The sequence below is a fragment of the Cornus florida genome, unplaced genomic scaffold (genome assembly GCF_030987335.1).
Source record: "Cornus florida cultivar Cherokee Brave unplaced genomic scaffold, ASM3098733v1 CherokeeBrave_3.0.0_Hap2_Chr09, whole genome shotgun sequence".
Classification (NCBI taxonomy): Eukaryota; Viridiplantae; Streptophyta; class Magnoliopsida; order Cornales; family Cornaceae; genus Cornus; species Cornus florida.
Window position 1 is genome coordinate 2,820,284 of NW_026775579.1, and position 27,388 is coordinate 2,847,671.

Consider the following 27,388-nt stretch of genomic DNA (forward strand, 5'->3'; position numbering starts at 1 on the left):
TCCCTTAAAGTCCGTGGTTGGCACGGATTTGTGGGTTTCTCGATACTAGAAGTAGGAGCTCTACGAGAACTATGTTGAATAGAATTTTCACTCAAGTTCTCAAGCAAAGTCTATACTTTATCTGGATTTTTGGACATGAACATGCCCCTACAAGAAGAATCAATTAATTGTCTATGTGGTTCGGTTAAACCACTATAGAAGGCTTACACCAATTGCCATTTTGGAATTTGATGGTGTGGACACTTCCTAAGAAGATCTTGAAGTCTTTCCCATATCTCATAGAATGGTTCCCCATCAATTTGGGAAAAATTAAGAATGGAACAACGCATTTGGTTGGTCTTACTCACAGGATAGTACTTTTTGAGGAATTCTTGTTGCAATTGGACCCATGTAGTGATGGAGTTTACAATAAGAGAGTTCAGCCAATATTTTTCTCTATCTTTTAAAGATAATGGGAAGAGGCGCATTTGAAGTGAATTTTGGGGAAAGTCCCTTATCTTGATGGTGGAGCAGATTTCCAGGAACTCATCAAGATGTTTATAAGGGTCCTCATTATCAAACCCATGATAAGATGGAAACATTTGGATTATGGTAGATTTGATTTCATAATGATGGACCTCGACATTAGGCATGACAATGCATGATGGAGTTAAGGGTACAAAGTGGTCCCTAAGAGTCATTGGTGCTACATTTTCATTTTCAACTCAACATTTTGACTCTAGGATTTTCAAGATTATTAGCCATGTTGTCAACTTCAGTTTCTAATTCTCTTATAGTTTCGGGATCCTTAAGGCTTCTTCTTTATTGTTTAAGAGTCCTTTCAAGTGAAGCAATATCAATGGTTTCCTCAAGAAGTGGTTAAGACAATGACCTACGTCCTAGCATCAACTAAGATACACAACAATCACAGCAACCCTTCACCAAAACATCCACATACATTAATCCCTTTCTCCTCAATTCAGCCAAAAAAAAAATGAAAAATAAATTTAAATGGCCACAACAAGGACCTATGCTTGAACAAAATAGAAAATTAAAATAGCCAGAACTAGGGCTAAGCAACAATATCAACTACACTACATGCAAACAAAATATTTACAACAAATGAACTAGAACCTTCAAAAACTTACCCGAAGTCCTTAAGACTTCAAATTTTCAATATTCACTTGGAAAGTCTTGAATTCCTAGTAACACAAAAACACATAAAAACTACAAAAACAGAATATATACAAAATCGAACAAAAGGTAATTTTTAAACTTTGGTCACAAAACCGTATGTTCCCCAGCAACGGCGCCAAAAATTGATGTGTGCTATTTGTTTATCAATTAAAATCACCACTTGCAATTGCACAAATCAATGTAGAATAGGGCTATTATACGGGTTTGTCGAACCACAAGGATTGCTAGTTTATGGCAACCAAAGTTGTAAAATCACTTTAAGTTTGATAAAAGATATGATGGTTTGATTTGTTTGTCACTTAGAGCTATGAATTAAAATTACATAAAAACAGTGAATAAAATGAATTCAAATGGATTGAACTTAGAGAGAAAAAGGCTAGGGACGTGACTTCACCATAAGCCTCATAAATATGTTTAATTGCAATTAACTTAGGGACTAACTATGTATACAACCATGATATGTAGAAATGCATGATAACCACAATATCTTCAAGAAGTTCATACATTCAAGAGTTAAGAATAATCCATCAAAGGTTGGTATAATTCATCTACCTAAACTAAGGTGTAGTTTGAAACATTTTCCCTAAGTCATGGACTATCAAATCCCTTACATGTATGGTAAATGCACATGAAGTCAAAGACTAAGTAATAATCCATCAAAGGATTTCCTAAGTCATGGACTATAAAAATCTTCATACAACATGCCAAGAAAACCATTGCATAATCTCATCTTTATTCTCATAATAAAGATGTAAAAAATATAATTATAAAGAAATGAATTCTAAGACAAGATAGACAATTCAACATAATCATTTATTTGAGTGAAGTCCAATTACAACATATGCAAATCTCTAGATTATGCAATTTGCTATATACATCTTAAATCCCCAAATTGAAATACAATTACCACATATCTACTTGGAATGGGCTACATCAACTTCCTAGGAAGGGAGTTAGTTCCTCTTGGACATGGCAGCTACTTCAAGGATTGAAGAAGAAGAAGTCCTCCACTTTAGCCCCATGGTTGCAGCTCCCTTCAGTAGAAAAACTTAACAGAAACCCTAGAAATCTCTCTCCCCTCCTATTCTTAATAATTCAGTAATGTATTTCAAATATAGATATGGTCCATAATAAACCAAAAATGGGTTACAAAGACCCTCAAAGTTATAACCTTCATTCCCTAAATAAAGGGAATAACCTTTGACCAAGACAGAGTGGGATAGCTCATTGTTGTCCACAAGTTGGCGGGCATCCACAGCATCTGGCGTCCGCCCGCGGGGTGCCATGACGCCTCTATGCACGAGCATCGAGAAGTGTCAGCGTGCAGTGATGGCATCCAGTGTCCACCCGCGGATTTGGTTTGCTACTGGAATGAATTTCTTTTAAATCTTATAATTGTTTGCCTCGTTTTCTTCTTGGCGTCTGTCTGCGGATTTTGTGCTTGGAAGTGGCGGGTGCCCGTAGTATTAATCTTGGGCCCAAAATATATATCTTTGCATAGCTTTGGGCTTGGTCCATTGAGTCCATCTTCATCCTTATGCATTGTTGAATGTGTACATGAGCTCTTTGGGCTATCTCTTCTTAAATATCACTTGATGTTAAAACCCAATATGATTTTGTTCTTCAAAAGCCCTTAAAACCTTGTTTTTATTTATTCTTTGCGAATAAACCTTAAAATACACAAAAACACACAAATAAAGATAATCTATATAATAAAGCCAAATAATGGACCTAACTAATGCAATTAAGGGCGTTTGAATATGCAATATATAGCGCTTATCATTACTTGGAATCAAATTAGGAATTAGTACTCTTTTGATTGTTTGTCTTTAATTTCTTTTTATTTTTCTCACTTGCTACTTATGTAATTAGGTACTTAAAGGCAAGGAAAGCAAGCATTAGAACTCGACATCATTGCTTGGGACCTTTGTGAGCGTATCTTGAACTCATTTATCTTAATTGTGCATCGGTCCTTGTTAAGGCCTTTACTTTTATTGTTGAAAGCATGGACCCTTGTCACGGTCATTAAATTCTTGCATTGATATAACATGGGAGTATGAGAACATCGTATGTAGAGATTGTGGTGAATTGTTGTTGATTGTTGTGCAGAAAGAGTTGTTGATATTTGTTGTTTTCTTGTGCATGCATGGTAGAAGATCACTTCATCGTCCTCTTCTTCCTTTGAATCAAAATCTCGAGTCTTCACTCCGTCATTGTGATGACCTTGTGGGTGGGTGTGCCGTGGGCGGGTGCGAAAGACACTGTTAGGCTACCACACTGGCGAGCTATGGGTGCACAGTCCCACATCGCCTGGGTAGAGGAAAGGTGAAGTATTTATATGTAAGTGTGTCACCTCCAATTGGTATGAGGCCTTTTAAGGTGAAGCCCAAGAGCAAAAACCATGCGGGCTCAGGCCCAAAGCGGACAATATTATACCATGTGGTGGAGTGGGTTGTTACAAATGGTATCAGAGCCTGACCCAGCTGGAAGTGTGCCGACAGGGATGTCGGGCCTCCAAGGGGGTTGGATTGTGATGACCCTGTGGGCGGGTGTGCCGTGGGCGGGTGCAAGAAACACTGACAGGCTACCACATTGGAGAGCTACGGGTGTACAGTCCCATATCGCCTGGGTGAAGGGAAGGAGAAGTGCTTATATGTAAGTGTGTCACTCCAATTGGTATGAGGCATTTTGGGGTGAAGCCCAAGAGCAAAAACCGTGTGGGCTCAGGCCTAAAGCGGACAATATCATACCATGTGGTGGAGTGGGTCGTTACAAATGGTATCAGAGCCTGACCCAGCAGGAAGTGTGCCGACGAGGACGTCGGGCCTCCAAGGGGGGTGGATTGTGATGACCTTGTGGGCGGCTGTGCCGTGGGTGGGTGCGAGAGACACTGTCAGGCTACCACACTGGCGAGCTACGGGTGCACAGTCCCACATCGCCTGGGTAGAGGAAAGGTGAAGTGTTTATATGTAAATGTGTCACCTCCAATTGGTATGAGGCCTTTTGGGGTAAAGCCCAAGAGCAAAAACCGTGCGGGCTTAGGCCCAAAGCGAACAATATCATACCATGTGGTGGAGTGGGTTGTTATAGTCATCCAAGGGTTAGTTCTAATATAATTTTTCTAACTCTTGACTACTCCATTACATCAATGGAGGATCAAGTCGAGGATCTTGGTCATGTGGACCAATAAGGCATGTATCATCCTCACAATGTTCAACCTAATAATGTAATACCACCTCATATGCCACAACCACCTCTTATGCAAGTCCTTCTTAGAATGACAAGACTGATTTTTGTGCCACCACCTCCTATAGGTTAAGTTCCTCTTGGAGCTCATGTATAGTAACAAGTTCCCATTCCTCCAATGATTCTTAAATATCATTATGTGCCTAATGAGTATAATGCCCCAACATGCATCCGGCTTCCTAATTTTAGGGCCCATTACTATAAATTTAAACCTTCCACCATTCAAATGTGCCCACTCTTCTTTGGCTTGAGCAATGAGGAACCTTACAAACATTTGAATGAGTTCTTGAAAGTGTGCTCCACCGTGAAAATCACGGATGTGCCAGAAGAAGTTTTAAGGTTGAAGTTTTTCTCTTTCACTCTTCGGGATAAAGCTAAATATTGGTTCAACAACTTGGGGGCTAATACCATAACATCTTAGGCTTAAATGCAACAAGAATTTTTAAAGAAGTATTACCCTTTAAGTCGAACCAATTCCATACGAACTTTCATTTGTGAGTTTTCTTAAGGGGATGGAGAACCTTTACATGAAGCGTGGGAGCGATGGAACGATTTGCTAAGGAAATGTCCACATCTTGACGTTCTAAAATGGTAATTAGTTCAATACTTCTACGAGAGCTTATCTGATACCCACAAGGGTATGCTGGATGCTTCATGTGGAGGTACTTATTTAGAATGGCATGAGGATGGCATTTGGGGCTTATTTGAAAATATGAGTGAAAACTCAATTCATAGGTCGCTATCATCTTGCCTAGCCCGAAATTCTAATGTTGGAAGGAAAAAGAATTCAAACTTGTGCCAAGTAGAGAGTTCAAATGAAATTGCCGCCAAAGTTAAAACTTTGACACAAAGGTTTGATCAATTCTTGTTAAATCAAAACTCGAAAAACCAAGAATCTTCCTCTCCTCATTCTCATTAAGAAATGTGCATGACATGCTCTAGTTTGACTCACACTACTTCCAATTGTTCCATTGGACATGTTTTTCAAAATGAGCAACGAGAGCAAGTAAATGCCGCATTTGTTCATCCGGGGAACAACCCCTATTCCAATACTTTTAATCCGAGATAGAGGGAACATCCTAACTTCTCTTGGAGGAATCAAGGAGCTGGTGAAAACCCTCCACAAGTTCAAAATCCTTAAGGAAAATATGTGCTTCCCCACTTTCAAAATTCAAATTCTCAAGGATATCGTCCTTCCTACCCTTCTTTCAATGTGAACCAATCTTCCAATCCTCAAGCGACCAACTCTCAATCCTATTATCAAGTTCCTCCTAGGACCTTCACTTTTGAGGAAAAAGTGTTAACAGTTTTGTTTTGATGATTGGTACTAGATTTGTGTGCTAGCTTGAGACCGGTTGTGCCCATTTCATTGATTTGCTAAGATAACAACATATTTGATGTTGGTTCACTCAAAAAGGATGTTAGAGTTGTTTTGATTTGTATGATTATCTTGTTTGATATGTGGAGGACCATATTTGCTTACTTATTGTTAAAATTTTAGAAAATTGGTTAGAGATGGTTGAAAAATTGCATATTTGAGGTAATTTTCTTTCAATGCTTGTTTGGAATGTTGGTGCCTCTTAAGTGAGAAAGAGCTTGATATTTGTGGGTATCATTTCTGAAAACCCTCAAGAAACTTCATTAGTCTTCTAGGGGTAACCTAGGGGTTTAAAAGGCTTGTTGTATATGCTGAATACAACCGTGATTCCTACAAAAATGGTATTATTCTTTTATTGCCTTCTAGTTCATAGTTGTATAGTTGTTCATTTCTTTGTTTTCATTCCATAGTTCATTACTAGGGACTACCAATATCTAAGTTTGAGGGTGTGATAAGTGCTCAAATGTTGCACATTTTAGCACCTAAGTTAGGGTATTTTAGTCCTTTCATCTATCTTCCTTTCATGTTTTAGTTCTAATTTGTGTTTTTCTCTATTTCAGGTCAATAAGGTTCAAATAGGCTAAAAACAGTCAATTAAGCCCTTTTTGGAGTCAAGCAAAAAATCCAAAAAAAGTTTAGAAAATACACTGGAGCATCCACAATCAATCGTAGATTCTCCACGATCGATTGCAGACCATATTATCATTCACAGCCACGTCAGCATTGGATAAGGTTGCCACATCATCGTTCGTTCAAAGTTACAATCGATCCAGCCAACTGCGATCGTTCGCAGTGCCACGTCAATGCCAGCTTAGCGGATAGGATTGCAAGTTGTAAAAGATAAGACTATCACGTTGGATACAATCAATCACAGAAGTTGATGATAGATCGCAGAAATCCACGATCGATCACAACCCTGCTGGCAGTGAGCAGTTTTATTCCTCGCCTCACCCAAACTTCACTTACCAAGTGGCTGCAAGATTGAACCAATTAGAAGGCCATTTCTTGACTTGTTTTGCACTTTAAAGAGCTTGTATATAAAGTAAAATGAACCATTTGTTAAGGGTTCCATCCATTGTTCACCAATTTTTTTACTAATTAGTCAAAATTACATAGAAATTCTTTCTCTAGATTAGGGTTTCTTGTGAAGAAAAGAGGCAAAATCATCATTATCCTTAGGGTTTCTACCAAGAAGACCAAGAGGAAGAAGATGGAGCGATGTTTGGGGATTGCCCTTGAGGGTTCTATTTCCACATCCTCCTCCTCTATGAGTGGCTAAACACCATCTTAGGGTTTGGATGAACCTTAGGCTTTCTCTCTAAACCCTAGCTCTTTTTCTTTTTGGAGAATCTGTTGCTGTAATGAATGCTATAGCCTTGTGAATATATTAATCTTGGGTTTTCCATAATTTTATCTATGGTTGAATGTTTCCTTATAATTCTCTAGATTAGTTGCATGTCTATGTGTAATTAATTGAGTATTTCATTTCTGCACTAGTTTTTCTATGTTAATTGCATGTCTATGTGTGATTAAATTGGGAATGCAGTGATAGCTATGCATGGAATTCATTTGATACACTTGTTGGTTAATATGATAGGTTATGCTTATACTTGATGGATTGTTCTACATCTTTAGTTTAATTGCTTTAATTTCATTGTTTTAGTTTAATTGTAATGTAATTACATTTCAATTCCTAGATAGGTAGACAATCCATGCTTGTATTTGATAATCCATGCTTATTGTTACAAGTTGTATGATTCTCTATAGTAATGTGTGTTGTAAATGTGGATTAATTGGATGGTTTATTCTTTGACTTGATGAGTTGTGCTACATTCTAGTTTACGTGTTGTTAAGTGGACAATTCATTCTTGTATTGATAATCTATGCTCATTGTTGCAAGTGGTAACACATATTTGGGTTACAACATTGTTCTTTCCCCAATTAGATGAATGCTATGGGTTTAGGGATGAGCTTAGTGGTGATTCCTATGCCCTAAGACCTCTTTCCTATTTTCACAACTCTACTATATTTAGCTTGTTTTCTTTTGCATTGCTTAATTTAGTTAATCATAACTTAATTAAACCAAACCAAAACCTCTTTCAATCAATTGATTTAATAATCCAAGTTTAATTCCAAGTATCCTTTTTCAATCTCTTGGGATGATCCCTTCTCACTTTATACTACATAGTATAAGTGTCTAGTGGTTTTATAAATTTTAAATGTGATGCCCACTAGACATTCTCTAAAGCAAAGTGTTTTACACATCTTTTTATGTGTTGGCAAAGAAGACATCATATACCATACGAAAAACTAGTGGGTAATGGAGAACATTTAAGCCTTTGCATAACAAATCTCAACTCATCCCCCTTTGCATTGAGTAAGTACACCTTGAGACGAGCCACCTCCTTAATAAGATCAAACTTTAAGGCATCAAGAATAACAATATCAACCCATTTGGGAGGTAGTCTACCTCTTCAATAGTTCTTTTGGTTGGGTTGCGAGCTTAGTCTTATTGTAGAGGTTATTTGATCTTTGCTAACCCTAAGGACACTGAGGGGGTTTTCGTGAATCTGTTGGTATTGGTATGGTTTGCGTGAGAGACATTCTGGTTGAGTGTAGGTTTACGTAGGACTAAACTTGTGTGAGAATAGGGGTGAAGTGGAGGTTTCCTGGATGAAGGTATATTCTTAGCAGCACTTGTAACATTTGAAGATCTTGGGTGTGAAGCTGGTTTTTGAGTAATGGTTATGGCCCGTAGTGGTGAAGGGATGAGACGAGGAGGGTAGGTGAGTGGTGGATTCTAGTTGGTTCGAGTAGGGTGGAAGGATGGTTTCAGGTGGTTGGGAGGTCTCATGGTCCTATTTTTTATCTATACGTTCTTGCTTATTTTCATAGATTACTTAGGTTACGTTAACTCAAAGACTCGTGATTGGTTATCAATTATACATCATCCTTTGCAATAGCACAAATCATTGTAAAATAAGGCTATTGGTCGGGTAAGTCGAACCACTGGGACTGCTAGTTTATGGCAATCTAAGTAACTAGAATCATCTTTTCGAATGATGAAGGGGTTTATAAAGGATTTGTTGGGTTGTCACTAAAAGTAGGAATTAAAATGTGCATAAATTGAGAATGCAAGGGAGTACGAGATAAAGACAATAAGAAATGGGAGTTAGGGAGGTGAATTCACTACCTATCAATAAGCATGCTATGGCATGATTTACTTTGGGGAAGTAACATATAGAAATGACCATAGAATATAACAACATAAAGTAACTATATTTCCTTCAAGAAAATTATGAAATCAATAGGCAAGAATAACCTATCAAAGCACTACATGTTTTGGTCACCTAAACTAGGATGCAACCTTAGACATGATCACCAAGCCATAGATCATCAAGCCCTTAATCTCATAATAGGAGCACATGAAATAGAAATCAAGAAGAATCTATCAAAGGAAAGCCCTAAGCAATAGATTATCAAAATTCCTAAATATCATGCCAATAAAAACACTTCCATGAACTCATCCTTATTGTCACTATGAAAATGTAGCAATATAATCATGAGAGAAAAATAATCTAAAACAAGATAATTAACCCAAAATGATCATTTATAAGCATTGGAGTTCTTTACATAACATAAATTGCTCTAGTTCACAGAAAGATCACACATATACATTAATCCCTAAATATAAATCAAAATAGAGCAATGCTTACAAGATGGAGCTTCATCACCTCCCTAAATAGGGAGTTAGTTACCCATAATTACAAAGTATGAAGAAGAAGAGGAAGAACCACTCTCCATTTTCACACCCTAAACTTAAGAACACTCATTTCCCTCTCTAACCCTTTGCCTCCTCCAAAACTTGAGATATGAGATATGAGATGTGAGCTTTTTCTTTATTCCAACCAAAACCTACTCACCATACCCCCCAAATCCCGAGCTCCCCCCTCTGCATCAGGCTAAGCCTTACAAAATGAAGATAAGGAGACAAAAATATTGAAATTCAGGGGCAGTTGGGCTGCCTGCAGCAGGTCGGCAGGCACCCGCGAGGCTTTGGCGGACGCTCGCGGTGGCTTGCGGGGGGCTGGAGTGTTTGGCGGGCGCCTATGATGGCGCGGCGGGCGCCCGCGGTGGCTCACGAGGGCTAAGCAAGGCCCCGCAAAATAGGGCAGAGAGATGAGGGGTTCGACGGGCGCCCGCAGTGGTGCGGCGGGCGCCCGCGGGAGCTTGCCTCTACTACATTAACAAGGCTTCTTGCAAGCCTTTTTCATGCCGGACCGTGGACGTACTTCCATGACAAACACTCAGTCATGACTTCACAAAACGGCAACAGAAGAAGTCAGGTCCAAAAGATGACTCCCCAACACGGCGCGCTTATTTCAACAGAAAGTTGTCAAAATCGCTTCTTTGATCATTCTTGGGAAAAATACCTGAAATCAGAAAGAAATACACAACTGAATTAAAATTGTACATTATCCTCTAATAATGGACTTAACTAATACAAGAAAGGGTGCTTGAATATGTAATATTCGGCGCTTATCACACCCCTAAACTTACATTTTGCTAGTCCCTTAGCAAAACAAGACAGAGAGCTTAATGCAAATGATGACCAATGAAATGCCAATACATGCATCAATTATGAAACAAAAATATCGACGAAGCTCAACTATGATTTGGAGCACAGAAAATTTTGAAGATAGACATTAGACAGACTACCTTGCATATATGGAGCCTTAACACAAAATGGCAAAACAAGTTCAACTTAAATGCATCAATCATCAGGGTCTATATAAACACTTCAATTGTCATCTCTTGAATAACATGAACTCTAGCTTCAGTGAAAGTGAGCCAGCTTCCTAATATGTGGCTTTTACCCCCTTTTTTCCAATCTCAAGAACACATTTTCACATCCTTAAATCTCCTTCTAAATGAGGTCTCCAAGGCATAACTTTATTAACTGAACAACTTTTGTTGCTTATTGACAATTTTATTGATCAACTCTAAAGATCACCTACTATGGTCATGCAATGTCGAGAATTCATTAAGCTTTCTAACCAACCCATGTAGTAAGTGTTGGGCCAACAACTCCCAAGCCAGGTGGCTTTAGGGCGCTAAGTGTAAAGACACTCCTAAGGCTTAATAACTCGAATTGGAAAGGCTACGAATTTCGACGAACCATCTTTATTTATTTTTGAACAACCGTGCAATGTCTAAGTTCTTTAAGCTTTCTAACCAACCCATCTAACAAGTGTTAGGCTAACAACTCCTGAGCCAGATGGCTTTAGGGTGCTAAATGTAGAAACATTCCTAGGGCTTAATAACTCGAGTTGGAAAGGCTATAAACTTCGACTGGTCATTGATTGAATTTTTATTTTTTTATTTTTTTATTTTTTATAATTATGCCAAGGATATCCATTCACTAGGGTCATTAATTCAGATCATTGAGTCCCAATCAGGGTCAATTTGGGTTGCATACCTCACAATTAGGTTTCCGGTGTGCAAATATGTAATGTGAAGCATAACAGAGTATAAAATCCGATGAAAATTTAATTGAAGTTTTTATACAAACCGACTATGAATCAACATGTTTAATTCAAAAATTTGTCTTGGCTTCTATACACAAAGTATTAAGCACATGCTTCATCCTTCAAAAATTTCCCTTTAAACAAAATGATTTTATTAACTTACGAGCATAAAAAATGAGCAAAAATATCAAATGAGCAAAGAATATCGAAACTGCAATAACATGCTCATGCACCAAAAATGTAATAGCATGCACATGCACCCCCAACTTGAATGTCACATTGTCCCCAATGTGAGAAGACAAAGGACAAGCAAAGAGAATGAACAAAGGGGGAAAGGAACAATAGTACCAAGTTGATAGGATTGGAGTGGCGGTGCAAATATAGGCCAGCTCGCAAATTCCCGAAGCATGCCCCCAAACTTGGTTTCAAAAACCTATCAAAAGATATCTATACAAGGCAAAAATCATATGAATCCAAATTCAATGAAAATAACTGCAATTTATTTGACTAAAAACTATAAGCCATGCAAAATAGCAAAAGTGATGCAGTTATAAGTGCCAAAGAAAAACTGAAAAGCAAATGCCAAACGCGGCCCAAAATAAGTCTAAAAAGTACTACTAAAATGGGAAATAAGAAGAAAAATATGAAATCACTCCACCATTGGAGTAGAGGAGGAGGCACCAGGTGGGCCAGGTGCACAGTCAATCAATGACTGGAGCATAGCCTGTAGAATCTGTTGATTCTCCTGAGTTTTTTGGACGGCACCCTCTATAGTATCAAAGCGCAAGGAAAAGGCATTGAGATGAGCATCTAAGGTGAGATAGTCGGCGCGAGTCATGACATCCAGCGGCGGGATAAAAGGGGCAGCTAGAGAAGCGGGGGCATCAGGAGGAGGAGGAGTAGGAGCCACAGGGGGGGCCGGAGCACCCCAATCCAACTCGTCACCAATGCGGGCCTGACGGGATGTCTGAAGCTGAGCTGTGCTGGACTTCTAGACCCCAAGGTTGAAGTTAAACACATCTTTCTCTTTCTGTTCACCACGGGGAGCTCGGAACCCCATATTTTTTAGCAACCTTGTAATAAGGTATGGAAATGGGAATGCCCAGGTGGTGGTGGTGCGCAACCGAACCAAGATTAATTCATTGTATATTTTTAGCAATTGGTCCTAGACAAGTTATGGGATACAAAACCAACACTCCTTTTCAGCATAGTAGAGGGTTTTAAGAAATTCCCCCTTGCGCTCGGAATGGCCTGGCACGGGTAGGACGTTATTGGCCAGGACCGAATCGAGAAACCTCAGCTTACATGGTAAGAAAGATTTATTAGTGCTTCTGGTTTTGTTGCCGGTGAATTAACCATGACAAATTTCTCCCACAATGTCCGCTAAGGTTGGTTGATCGGGACCTTCAACATAAAGGGCGAGGCCCGCCTCATCCACCGGCGAAACCAAGGGGTAATCCATAGCCATAGCAAGGTCATCCAAGTCAAATTCATAATCATAGCCATCAATGGTGGTTTTGATTTTGTCCGATTCCTCACATGAGTGGACCATGTTGGCATAGAACAGACGGACCACACGCGAGAAGTAAGAATGAGCACGCGGTTTGAAAAGAGAGGTGAGGCCACGAGCCCTCCATTCGCGGACGGACCATACGGTCTCTAAATTATTCTCGAAAGTGTTTGCAATGTCGAATCGAGCTTCGGTTTTAATTGGCCATTCAGCCCAGTTTGGGGTTGGAGGAGCATTAGAAGGGCCCTCGGATAACCGAGCACGCTTGGAAATAACCCTAGAATCAACCATGCACAACCCCAACAAATTCTACAACCTTCATCACATCAATCTCATCCTCCATTGATAAAAAAAGCAGAGAAACAAAATGAGAAGAGAGACGTACCCAATGTGGAAAAACAAAGTTGCTTTATGCTTGATGATGATGCAAGATAATGAGGGAGGATAGAAGATAGTGGGTGAGATGAATGAGGGAGGAGGTTAGAGATAGATTGGAGGATGGTTTGAGGGTTTGAGAGGGATGGGGGTGAGAGTAGAGAGGGAGAAGGGTAAAAGAGAGAATAAAAGAGGGAAAAATGGGCTTAAAAGCCCATTTAAAACCCTACCTGCGAAGGCGGCAGGCGCCCGCGGTTCGAGCGGCTGGCGCCCGCGGAGGGCTGCGAGGGCCAGCGGGGGCTTAGCGGGCGCCCGCGGGGCCTCTCTGCAGCAGCCTTGTGCAGCTTAAGATGGCTTTGCAAGGCCGGGCCAGGGTAAAAAATAACCGAATTTGAAAGTTTAAGTGTCTAAGGACCCATGATGCCTCGTAGAACCTGCGGAACAGGAATTGAAGCGCATTTTCAAAAATGCTAGACTTGAGGGGTGAATCTCCCGTTATCTTTGGATTCGTCGAGAAAATTGCCGGAATGACCTTGCAAAAGTCCGAAAATTGCACCGAGACCTTAAAATGACTAAGAAAACCGCATGTGATCTTTGGAATGTAATTCGAGACAATTCTGTAAGAGGTCACATTTTGGCTATACTTAGCGAATTTCAGAAAAAAATTTAGCCAAGGCAACTTGAAGGAGGGAAGCTTGGAAATTGGAAGAATTGCTTCCCATGAGTGCTAAATTTATTGTCGATAGCTAGACGAACCAGGCATTGCATGGCACACTAATCCTCATAGATTGGGTCTGTCAATAGGACTTTCTCAACTTTTCGAAAAGGGATTATGCCATCAATGTAAGGCTTAAGCCGTTGGCCATTAACTTTGAAAAGAGATCCATTTGTAGGATCTTGGAGTTCGACGGCACCATGACGACAGACGGCTGTGATGACATATGGACCATCCCACCGTGAACGGAGTTTACCGAGAAAGAGTCTCAATCTAGAATTGAAAAGCCAAACTTTTTGTCCAGGGGAAAAAGACTTTTTGACAATGTGCTTTTCATGAAAAGCTTTAGTCTTTGCCTTATAGATTTTGGCACTTTCATACGCATCATTTTGAAGTTCCTCAAGTTCATTGAGTTACAATTTACGAGTAGAGTCGGCTTGTTTGAGATCAAAGTTGAGCCTTTTTATGGCCCAATAAGCACGGTGCTCTAGTTCAACGGGGAGATGACACACCTTGCCAAAGACAAGTCAATATGGATACATGCTAATGGGTGTCTTATAAGCTGTCCGGTAAGCCCAAAGCGCATCGCTTAGTCTTAATGACCAATCTTTGCGGTCCGGTCGAACCGTTTGAGGATGGTAAGGTGTGGCAACCTTGTGGAGGATGGAATACTTGGAGAGGACGGATTTAAGATAACGATTTCGGAAATGAGTTCCACCGTGACTAATGATTGCCCGGGGCGTACCAAAACGACTAAAAATGTTGGACTGAATGAAGTTAATCACTACTTTATGATCACTGGTTTTGGTAACTTCGGCTTTAACCAACTTGGAAACATAATCCACCGCTACAAGGATGTACTCATAGCCATAAGAAGATGGAAATGGTCCTATGAAGTCGATATTCCACACAACAAAAATTTCTATGATTAAGATGGGAGTGAGGGGCATTATGTCTCTCCGGGACATGGATCCGAGCTATTGACATCGCTCACAAGATTTATAGAAATTGTATGCATCCCGAAACAAGGATGGCCAATAAAATTCGCTTTGAAGGACTTTATCAGCGGTCTTATTTGCTTATTCAATGATTCCATCATTTGTTTGTTTGCGGCCATGATCTCATCAGTTGGGAACACATGGGGTTGATTGGAGACATTTGGATTGTATGGAGGATGGTAGCTTGAGGAGGCCTAAAATTGCCTATTTTGAAATTGAGAAGAGGGCTGATTTTGTTGCCCTTGATTTTGAAAATTTGAATTTTGTGGGGCTTGTTGCCTCCACGAGAAATTCGGATGATCTCTCCATCCCGGATTGTAGGTATTGGAATATGGATTATTCCCGGGCCTCGAGAATATTGCATTTGCTTGCTCTTGATTGGAATTAGGAAATTGTTCCGATGTAGGACAATCTTCAGAGAGATGGAAAGGACTAGTGCATGATGTGTAAACTGCATTTGCCGAATTTTGAGACAAGGAAGGACAGAAATGTGGTGTCATTAATTGATAAAATTTATGAGCTATGGCATCCACTTGAGAAGATTCCTCCCTTATAGATTTTAGTTGACACGGAGTGGGGTTCTTTGCATTGGTTGAGGTCGGAACCCTACGAGAAGTATGCTGAAGTGAATTTTCACTTAAATTCTCAAGTAAAGTCCAAGCCTCATCCGCATTCTTGGACATGAACATACCACCACAAGATGAGTCAACCATGAATCTATGTGGTTCAGTTAAACCAGCGTAGAAAGCTTGCGCCAATTGCCATTTTGGAATTAGATGATGCGGACATTTCCTAAGGAGGTCTTGTAACCTTTCCCAAGTCTCATAGAGTTGTTCTCCATCAATTTGAGAAAAGCTAAGAATGGAATGCCTCATTTGGTTGGTTTTACTCACTGGATAGTACTTCTTGAGGAATTCTTGCTGTAATTGAGCCCAAGAAGTGATGGAATTTGCTGCAAGGGAGTTTAACCAATACTTAGCCCTATCTTTTAAGGAAAATGGGAAAAGATGCAAATGGAGTGCATTTTCAGGGAAGCCTCGCAACCTGATGGTCGAATAGATCTCAAGGAACTCATCAAGATGCTTATATGGATCTTCATTATCAAAACTATGGAAGGATGAAAGCATTTGAATGGTACTAGAATTGATCTCATATCGAGCCGCATCGATGTTTGGCATCAATATGCATGAGGGTGAAGCATAGGTGGTAGTGATGAAATAGTCTCTAAGAGTCATTGGCTCTACATTTGGAATTTTGGCCCTATCATTATTAATTCCCTCATTTCTGACATTTCCTACATTTTCAGCCATTGTGTTAAATTTAGTTTCAAGTTCTCTTATGCTAGAAGATTCCCTAAGGTTTCGTCTAAGAGTTCTTTCAAGTGAATTTATGTCAACTGGTGAGTCAAGAGTTGGTAAGGAAAGTGATCTACGGCCAAACATCAATAACTCACAACACAATCATCACAACAATTTATCATCATCAACTCCACATATGATGTTCCCTTTCTCCTTAATTATCAAGACAGGAATTAAATGGCCACGACAAGGACCGATGCTTTGCAATGTAAATTAACAATAAATAGCCTCGACAAGGGCTTCACAATTTTACTATTGCTTAACTAACACATGCAGGATATTCACAATTTTGAAACTAGAGCTTCGAAAACTTACCTGAAGTCGTCTAGACTTACAAATTTGCTAGCTTTCCTCAACAAGCCTTGAATACCTAGAATCTCACAGAAACACTTCAAACACAGGTTATCGAAACCGACAAGAAAATATTCACAATATCACAATATTAACAATCAAACCAAAGTTAACTCTAGAACCTCGGTTGCTAAACCGTTTGCAGTCCTCAGCAACGGCGCCAAAAATTGATCGGTTGTCAATTATACAACAACCTTTGTAATAGCACAAATCATTGTAAAATAGGGCTATTGGTCGGGTAAGTCAAACCACTAAGACTGCTAGTTTATGGCAACCTAAGTAACTAGAATCATCTTTTAGAATGATAAAGGGGTTTATAGAGGATTTGTTGGATTGTCACTAAAAGTAGGAATTAAAATGTGCATAAATTGAGAATGCAAGGGAGTACGAGATAAAAACAATAAGAAATGGGAGTTAGGGAAGTGAATTCACTACCTATCAATCAACATGCTATGGCATGATTTACTTTGGGGAAGTAACATATAGAAATGACCATAGAATATAACAACATAAAGTAGCTATATTTCCTTCAAGAAAATTATGAAATCAATAGGCAAGAATAACCTATCAAAGCACTACATGTTTTGGTCACCTAAACTAGGATGTAACCTTAGACATGATCACTAAGCCATAGATCATCAAGCCCTTAATCTCATAATAGGAGCACATGAAATAGAAATCAAAAAGAATCTATCAAAGGAAAGCCCTAAGCAATAGATTATCAAAATTCCTAAATATCATGCCAATAAAAACACTTCCATGAACTCATCCTTCCTGTCACTATAAAAATGTAGCAATATAAACACTTCCATGAAAATGTAGGATTTTCAAATGGTTGAGCGGGAAGCTTACCCTTATCCTTTTGGAGCAATTGATTCATGGAGTTAGCTATCTGGCCCACTTTATTCTCAAGCTTAGCTATGGACTTAGTATGAGAATGAACCATTTGGAGAGTGGGTTGCAAAGATGTCAAGAGTTGCTTGTTGGAATCTATCATTTGCTTATTCAATGATTCCATTATTTGCTTGTTTGCAGCCATGATCTCATCAGTTGGGAACACATGGGGTTGATTGGAGACATTTGGATTGTATGGAGGACGGTAGCTTTAGGAGGCCTGAAATTGCCTATTTTAAAATTGAGAAAAGGGCTGATTTTGTTGCCCTTGATTTTGAAATTTTGAATTTTGTGGGGCTTGTTACCTCCATGAGAAATTCGGATGATCTCTCCATCCGGGATTGTAAGTATTGGAATATGGATTATTTCCAGGCCTTGAGAATATTGCATTTGCTTGCTCTTGATTGGAATTTTGGAAATTATTTTGGTGTGGGACAATTTTCTGAGGGATGGAATGAACTCGTACATGATGCACAAACCGCACTTGCCGAATTTGAGACAAAGAAGGGGAGAGATGTGGTGCCATAAATTGATAGAATTTATGAGCTATGGCATCCACCTGGGAGGATTCCTCCCTCAATGTTTTTGGTTGACAAGGGTTGGTGTTCTTTGTATTGGTTGAGACTGGACCACTACGGGAGTTATGCTGCAATGAGTTTTCACTCAAATTTTCAAGTAAGGTCCATGCCTCATCCGCACTTTTAGACATGAACATCCCTCCACAAGATGAGTCAACCATGAACCTATGTGGGTTGGTTAACCCAGCATAGAAGGCTTGCACCAATTGCCATTTTGGAATTAAGTGGTGCAGACATTTCATTAAGAGGTCTTGAAATCGCTCCCAAGTCTCATGAAGTTGTTCCCCCTCGCTTTGTGAAAAGCTAAGAATGGAACACCTTATTAAATTGGTTTTACTCACTGGATAATATTTCTTTAAGAATTCTTGCTGCAGTTGAGCCCATGTGGTGACGGAATTGGCAGTAAGGGAGTTCAACCAATATTTTGCCCGTTCTTTTAATGAGAATGGGAAGAGATGCAATTAGAGAGCATTATCAGGAAAGCCCCTCAGCTTGATGGTAGTGAATATTTCAAGGAATTCATCAAGGTACTTATAAGGGTCCTCATTTTCAAAGCCATGAAAAGATGGAAGCATTTGGATGGTGCTAAATTTGATTTCTTATTGAGCGGCCTCAATATTTGGCATCACTATGCAAGAGGGAAAAACATAAGTGGTAGGGATGAAGTGGTCCCTAAGAGCCATGGGAACCACATTTGGAATTTCGACCCTATCATTATTAATCCCCTCATTTCTAACATTTCCTACATTTTCATCCATTGTGTTAAATTCAGTTTCAAGCTCTCTTATATGAGAAGATTCCCTAAGGGTTCGTCTAAGAGTTCTTTCAAGAGAATTTATATCAATTGGTGATTCTAAAGTTGGTAGGGAGAGTGATCTATGGCCAAACATCAACAACACACCCCACAATCAATACAATAAATCATCACCATCAACTCCATATACGATGTTCCCTTTCTCCTTAATTATCAAGATAGAAATTAAATGGCCACAACAAGGACTGATGCTTTGCACTTGAAAATAAACAAGCAAATAGCCTCAACAAGGGCTTCACAACTTAACTATCACCAAATTTACAAATACACAATATTAACAATTTTGAAACTAAAAGGCCAAGAGACTTACCTGCAGTCCTCTAGACTTACAAATTTGCTAGCATTCCCTCGGCAAGCATCAAGTCCCTAGAATCTCACAAATAACTTTCAACATCAAGATGGTCAAAACTGCACAAGAAATATTCACAAATCACAATATTGACAATCAAACCAAAATTAACCCTACAACTTCGGTTGCTAAACCGTGTGCAAGTCCCCGGCAACGGCGCAAAAAATTGATCGGTTGTCAATTATACATCAACCTTTGCAATAGCACAAATCATTGTAAAATAGGGCTATTGGTCGGGTAAGTCGAACCACTGGGACTGCTAGTTTATGGCAACTTAGGTGTCTAGAGTCATTTTTAGAATGATAAAGGAAGTTATAGAGGATTTGTTGGATTATCACTAAGATTATGAATTGAAAAGTGCATAAAACAGTAATGCTAAGTAGTAAAGAGGCAAAGACAATTAAAAAAGGACTAGGGAAATGAATCCACTACCCATCAATAAGTATGCTAGTAAATGATTTACTTGGGGAAATATATATATATATATAACCATGGAATGCAACAACATAGCATTGATACATTATCTTCAAGAAATATATGAAAACAAGATACAAGAATAACCTATCAAAGCTTACATGTTTTGGTTACCAAAACTAGGATGCAAACTTAGACATGATCACTAAGCCATAGATTATCAAGCCCCTAATCTCATAATAAGAGCACATGAAATATAAATCAAGAAAAATCTATCAAAGGAAAGCCCTAAGCAATAGATTATCAACATCCCTAAATATCATGTCAATAAAATCACTTCCATGAACTCATCTCCATTGTCACTATGAAAATGTAGCAATATAATCATGAGAGAAAAACAATCTAAGACAAGATATTTAACTCAAAATGACCATTTATAGATAATGAAATTCATTACATCATATGAAGTGCTCTAGTACATGGAAATGTTACATATATACATTATACCCCAAATATAAATCAAAACATCGCAATGCTTACAAAATGGGGCTTCATCACCTCCCTAGATAGGGATTAGTTACCCATGGGAGCAATGAATGGAGAGGAAGAGATGACAAATAACTCCATTTTTCACCCTCCAACAAGCTAGAACTCCAAACCCTTAAGAACACTCTTTTTCTCTTTAGAACTTAACCAAAAAATGAGATATATCTTCAAAAGAATGAGCTTCCCCTCTATATACACTCAAAACCAACTCCTCAAACTCAAAATCCCGAGCTCCCCCCTCTGTATGCTAGACCACACAAAAGAAGGATAAGGGGACCAAGATGCTGAAATTCAGGGGCAGTTGAGCTGCCTACTGTAGATCGGCGGGCGCCCGCGAGGCACTAGCGGGCACCAGCGAGAGCTTGCAAAGTCGATGAATGCACTGGCATGTTTGGCGGGCTCCCGCGATGGCTCGGCGGGCCCCCGTGGTGGCTCGCGGGGGCTCCCGCGGGCGCTGATCAAGGCTCCGCGAAATGGGGCAGAGAGATGAGGGAATTGGCAGGTGCCCACGGAGGCTTGCCACTACAGCTTTAAATCAAGGCTTCTCGTAAGCCTTTTCGAGCCAAAACACTGACACGGCTTCCACTATGAACACTAAGCCACGAACTTCACAAAAATGGTGACTGAAGAGGTTAGGTCCAGAAGATGACTCCCCGACACGGTGCACGTATTTCAATAGAAAGTTGTCAAAACCGCTTCTTTGATCATTCTTGGGAAAAATACCTGAAATCAGAAAGAAATACACAACTGAATTAAAATTGTACATTATCCTCTGATAATGGACTTAACTAATGCACGAAAGGGCGTTTGAATATGTAATATTCGGCGCTTATCAGAATCCATATGAGGGGGGGGGGGGGGAATTTATATAGAGGGTTTTTTATAATTTCAGTGGGGGCAATTTCAAAATTTCAGGGGTGGAAATGAAAAAAAGTATAAATTTGGGAGTATAAAATGTAATAATAAAAAATTTCAGTAAGGGAAGATACCCCCACTGAGCCCTTCACAGATCCGTCTCTAACCATACACTATTGAGAGATATTAGACCATGGATTAGGACCCAAACTGGGGCACCCATGGGCGAGACCAACTCAATTTGCAAGATTTCCACACTCAGTTTAATTTCCTAAACAAACATATTATTACAAACCCCAACATTCTTGCTAAATAAGAAGTGGTTTATGCTTTTTCAACTATAGAAAAACATGTAGATTAGTTGTTCCAGGTTGAAACCATTGGATCTCATCCACTGAATACACTTGTACAACAGAAAGCAACTTAACACTTTTCTATAAATAAATAGGACATATAAATGTCTGCTCCCTGAGGGAGGAACATTTATAAAATATAAACTCACTGGTCCGCCTCTTTTTAGTACATCATATTCTGGATTCCCATTGATGAGATACATCACCCTTTCCATTTTCCCTTAAGATCAATCATCATCTTTCTATAGAAATGTATAGTAATGTTTTATAAATGGTACATACAGAAAAGCCCTTAGACCACACTAGACTGTTTTGGCCCCACTGATTGTCTATACTTTATATGGTTGAATATCACCCATCTCTTCAATAAAAAGCAAAGCAATGCTAAACTTAACACCAAAATAAAAGAAAATTCAAATAAAGCTACGGCGAAAATTCTACCAATTTGAACCTGGTCTTATGATAGCAGCTGCAGTCACAACCACTTCGTAATATATTCCCTTTGGGAATGATAACTGGATCTAGAACAAAATCTATTGTCATGGCTTCTTCTCCCAACAAAATAGATGTGCTCTTCGATTTGCACCCAGGTACGGTAGCTATAACTACTAGTCAAAGTTATTAAATTGAGATTAGAGTTTTACAACTAAACAGAAAGTCATCCCCAAAACTGAAAAGAACAAGCACACAATAACGTCCCTGAATGCTGGATGATATTTACATATATAGCCCACATATGTAGTTATCAATACATAATCATATTTGTGTGTGCACTACACTTTGTGTTTTATGATAAATAGAAAAAGAGTGAAGTGCAGAAAACACCCCTATATTATCCTTACAGTGTATATCACACCCCTCACGCGCGGAAAAAACCCCTAAAGTTTCAATTTTACACATTATTAAATTACGATTAGAGTTTTACAACAAACCAGAAAGTCATCCCCAAAAGTGAAAGGAACAAGCACACAATCATGTCGCCAAGATGATATTTACATATATAGCCCACATGTGCAGTTATCAATACTTAATCATATTTGTGTGTGCAGTACACTTTGTGTTTTATGATAACAGAAAAAAGGATAAAGTACAAAAACATCCTTATTTTATACTTACAGTGCAAATCACACCCCTCACGTATGAAAAGCACCCCTAAAGTTTCAATCTTGCAGATTATTAAATTCAGATTAGAGTTTTTCAACTAACCAGAAAGTCATCCCCAAAACTATAAAGAACAAGTACACAATAATGTCGCCGAATGCAGGATGATATTTACATATATAGCCCACAAGTTTAGTTATCAATACATAATCATATTTATATGTGCAGACACTTTGTGTTCTATGATAAATAGAAAAAAAGGTGAAGTGCAGAAAACACCCCTATATTATCCTTACAGTGCATATCAGACCCCTCACATGCTGAAAACACCCCTAAAGTTTCAATTTTACACATTATTAAATTCAGATTAGAGTTTTACAATAAACCAGAAAGTCATGCCCAAGACTGAAAAGAACAAGCACACAATCATGCCACCAGGATGATATTTACATATATAGCCCACATTTGTAGTTATCAATACATAATCATATTTGTGTGCGCAGTACATAGTGTTTTACGATAAATAGAAAAAAGGGTAGAGAGCAGAAAATCAGAATTTTATATGAAGCAACACCTTACTTCACCTTGCTAAGAAACAACCTCTCTTAGTCTTCCTTTGGGTCACACCAACCATTACAAATTGAAGCTACCTTGCTTCTTCTTCCTTGGGCCATATCAGCCCTTACAAATGTTTGAAGATCAAAATTTTAGTACATAATAATAGCTCATAAATTTGAAGTACAACTTTTAGCTCACAACTAGAGTATATATGAATATATTGAAGTTCAATACTCTATGAATGATATGGGATGTATAAATACAAGAACAAAATCTCTTTGGATGTTATATGATGTTTTTCTATGGTAGCAACTCTTAATCCCAAAGTCTCTAGCTCTATTTATAGAGTTCTGATGTAGCTAATTCAAAAATACAACTGTTGTGCACGGGTTTCAAGGTAAAATAGCCGTTTGAATTAGATCTGGACTTACATCGGTCGACCGAACTGAAATAAGGTTTATTTTGGTTATCCGAAATGAAATGAGATCTACTGAGTTCCTTATTTCGGTCGTCCAAAATAACATTTCGGTCGGCCGGTTGTGATTTCAAACTTAGCATGATTATTGCCCAAATCGGTCGGCCAGTTCAATTTGCCTATGCATTTCGATCTACCAAATTGAAACTGCTGCTTTAGAAGTTTTGTTCTAAGTTAACAGATAAGACAGTTTTTCCACAGGACATCTGCATAAACCTTATTTCAATTTAAAACATTTAAGTAAATGGACATATAAATACTATAAAGACATTTAAGTTTACAATGTAAATATGGAAGTACCCCCCATTTGGATTCAATAAAAAATATAAGAAAATTGAAATCTAACTAAATCAAAATGTAGAAATTCAGTTTTAGTACGAATTTGGATTTCCGACAGTTTTGGTAAAAATGAATCCGTATGTAAACCAATGTAGACTTGGTCAAAAATTCTGATAAAATCAGTTTAGGCTATTTGAAGTATAAAGAGTTATTACCGGGAAAAATTATTTTGAAATAATCATTATTTCAAAAATTCGTTTTTCACACTTAGCCGAAAACACAGTTTTTCATGACGCGCATTCTGGGGTCCTAATGTCCGTTACCAACTCATGGTAATGAAGGCTTCTCATGCCTTAATTGTTGATCAATATCAATTATATGATTGATGTGCATGGTCTTAGCATTTCTAGCATAAGTGATGAGTTCTTTCAAAGCTTATGCAAACTTGAACTAACTCACTCTTTAGTAATGACTTAATGTGCAATTATATATGAATGAAGTGCATAGTCTATTGCTAATATATATATATATATAGGAACATATAAATGATGATATGATATGCATGGTCCTATAGAGATGAGCTTCAAATGGATTCATAAATACTTTGACATTGAATCTTAAACACTCACCATCCTATCTGCCCCTTTTTTCATTCTTTGTCCATCATCGTGTAGGCTTTCAGGTAGACTTGCTTTCTTCCTTTCTTTGAGTTGCTTTCTTGCTCGTTGTAGTTTAAACTATCTTTAGATGGACTTTGCATTTAGTTCCTTGCAACTTCATGTTCCTTTGTCTCCTTTGCTTTCCATAGATGTGATTTTGAGTAATGGAATACTTGGAATGATCTTTATAACTTCATTGAGGTCATTTTTTGAATGTGAATAATCTATATAACACTCAATGTAAACATTAGTCCTTAAACACCATTAATGGTTTGTTATCATCAAAACCTTTAGATTGTCCTTGGATGGAGTCCTTAAGGTCAACAATCTCCCTCTTTTTGATTATGACAAAACATTGATGTGTTCATAAGCAAATGGAGTAACATTTGAAAAATGCTCCCCCTATCAAAGTGCATTCAATGAACATAATGTTATAAAATAGCATGCTTGTACATTCTTCATAAAATTTAAAAATTAACATGCATATAAGATCATTTTTCTTTTCAAGAGATTTCTATAAATCTCCCCTTATCAACATGCTTCTATCAAAAGATATGATAAAATAATGGTATATAACATGAAGCATTTGATCCAACAACTAGAGGCATCTTCCCCTTTGAAATGAAACAACATAGCATTTCACACATCACACTTTTCTCCCCCTTTGTGATCATTAAAAAGGTGTGAGGCCAAAACAACTTCATTTAGCATATTCATTAAGCATAGTGAGGCAATAGCATCAAGAATTGGCAATAATGGTATATAAGCAATTATATCATAAGAGGCTAATTTCATTGATAGCATGAGTTCAATAGATTATAAAGGTTCATGGCATATACAAAAGTATACATAGTAAAACGTAACCAAAAAATAAAAATGAAGCATAGACTAGAATAACCTTGTAAAAACCTTGTAGGTAAATCTAGGAATTTAAGTGTGCTTCAATCCTAATATATTTTTCCTATTTGATATTTTCAAGAATGAGAGAAAATAATCAAAATCATGAAAGCTCGTGAGTATGAATATGATGATCAATAAGTTATTTTGTAGCATGCTTGACAATTTCCAAAATAAGTCAATTAAGCATAACAAGTCATGCAATAAACATTCATAAGAGATTATCAATAATCTCCCCCTATGAGTGTGCTTTCATTTGCATTATATATCATTTAATGGATACACCTCATTAAAAACAATGATATATAAATTAAGTCTTTTATACCAAAAGATCCTCCTTTACAAGCATATAGTTGAATGATAAAATCACATGTGGCATGTAAAGCACAAGGCATATGCAAGTAGTGTTACTATTCTAGTTATATGCAATGAATTTTCAATTATACAAAAGCATATTTTCTTTGTCATGTATGATCTAAACTAATTGGCTACATGATTATACATGTGGATGAGCTCAATATTTCTCTTATACGTTTTTCTCAAGAGATGATGTTAAGATATCTCATGAAGTGTATAGAATGAGACATTGATACCAAAATATCTTCTTTAATAGATGTAGTGAGATTGGCTACATGACTTTCCATGTGGGTGAGCTTAATATCTTTTTTAAACACATTCTTTAAGAATTGATCAAGAAATATCATATGCAGTTCTAGAGTGAAAAAAAAAAAAAATGGATATATCAAATAAATTAGCACTTGTGATATCTCATTAGTCATCTAGGCTAAAACAAATTGTTCTTTGAATATTATAATTCCAAGACTAAAGTGTCAAATAGATATATGAAATTTAATTTTCATGACACTTGAGGAGTTTCACCTCTTAGAAGAATTCAAGTTTAATCATCATGCTAATTTCAATTCATTTTTCATGCTAGTGGTAAACGTCTTTGCACAAATCATAAATGTTGATTCAAGAATAGTATACAAGTGCAATCAACAAATTTTCATTAATGGTTTTGAAAACACATATATATCAATTATGTCAAAGACCATCATTCATAAGAAAATCACTAAAGCCTTTCAAAATAAGCTCTAAGAAATTATTTAAAAGTGCAAAAGGGAATTGATAATTTTAAACATCTAGTTCAAAATTTATGTATGTCAAGTCTGGGTGATTTTTCCTCAATAGACTTTTTAGATATGAAGTCAATAAGTTACGTATTTGATAAAAGTCATTTCATGCAAAAGTATGTAGCATTCTTATTACTTTAATTCAAAGTCACATGTGCTCAAAAACATATATTCAAGGCATTTTTCTTGATTGAATGACGTGGTCTTTTAGTGAGGGTCGCTACACCACCATCAAGTTTAAGAGTGTGCATTAAGGTGAGGGCCAAGAGTTTTACATTTATAGAAGCCACTACTACCTTTCACTATAAATATAGCTAGGGCGAGTAGGGATTGTGAGGATCGAGCAATGTCATGGAATCGCTATTAGGGCTAGTAGGTCGAGTGATCAAACAATTGGTTGGTTGGTTGTCGTGGAATGCAATTAAGAGTAAGTAATAGAGAGAGAGGTCTTGGGGTTTAGAGATCACCACCAAGCAATGCACTTCTATACCATTGACAAGTGACTAATTATGGGCAAATGGTGTGTTGCAATATTGGTGTGTATGTGTGTGGTTGATTCAACAAGTAAGCATGACTAGGTAAGGATGTATTGTCTAAACATCATGTGAAAGGCACAATATATCTAAGCAATGAAGTATATATTGTCTAAACAACATGTCAAAGGTACAATAGATCAAAACAAGTCATTAATCCTTTCATTAGGCTCACAATCCAAATACAACATAAGGATAGAGATATATGCTACTTGTATTCAAAAGTTTGGATCATCAAACAACAAGCATAGATTGTCCTCCCATTTAACACTACACTATAACTACACTACATCTACACTACTAGCATGAAAATAA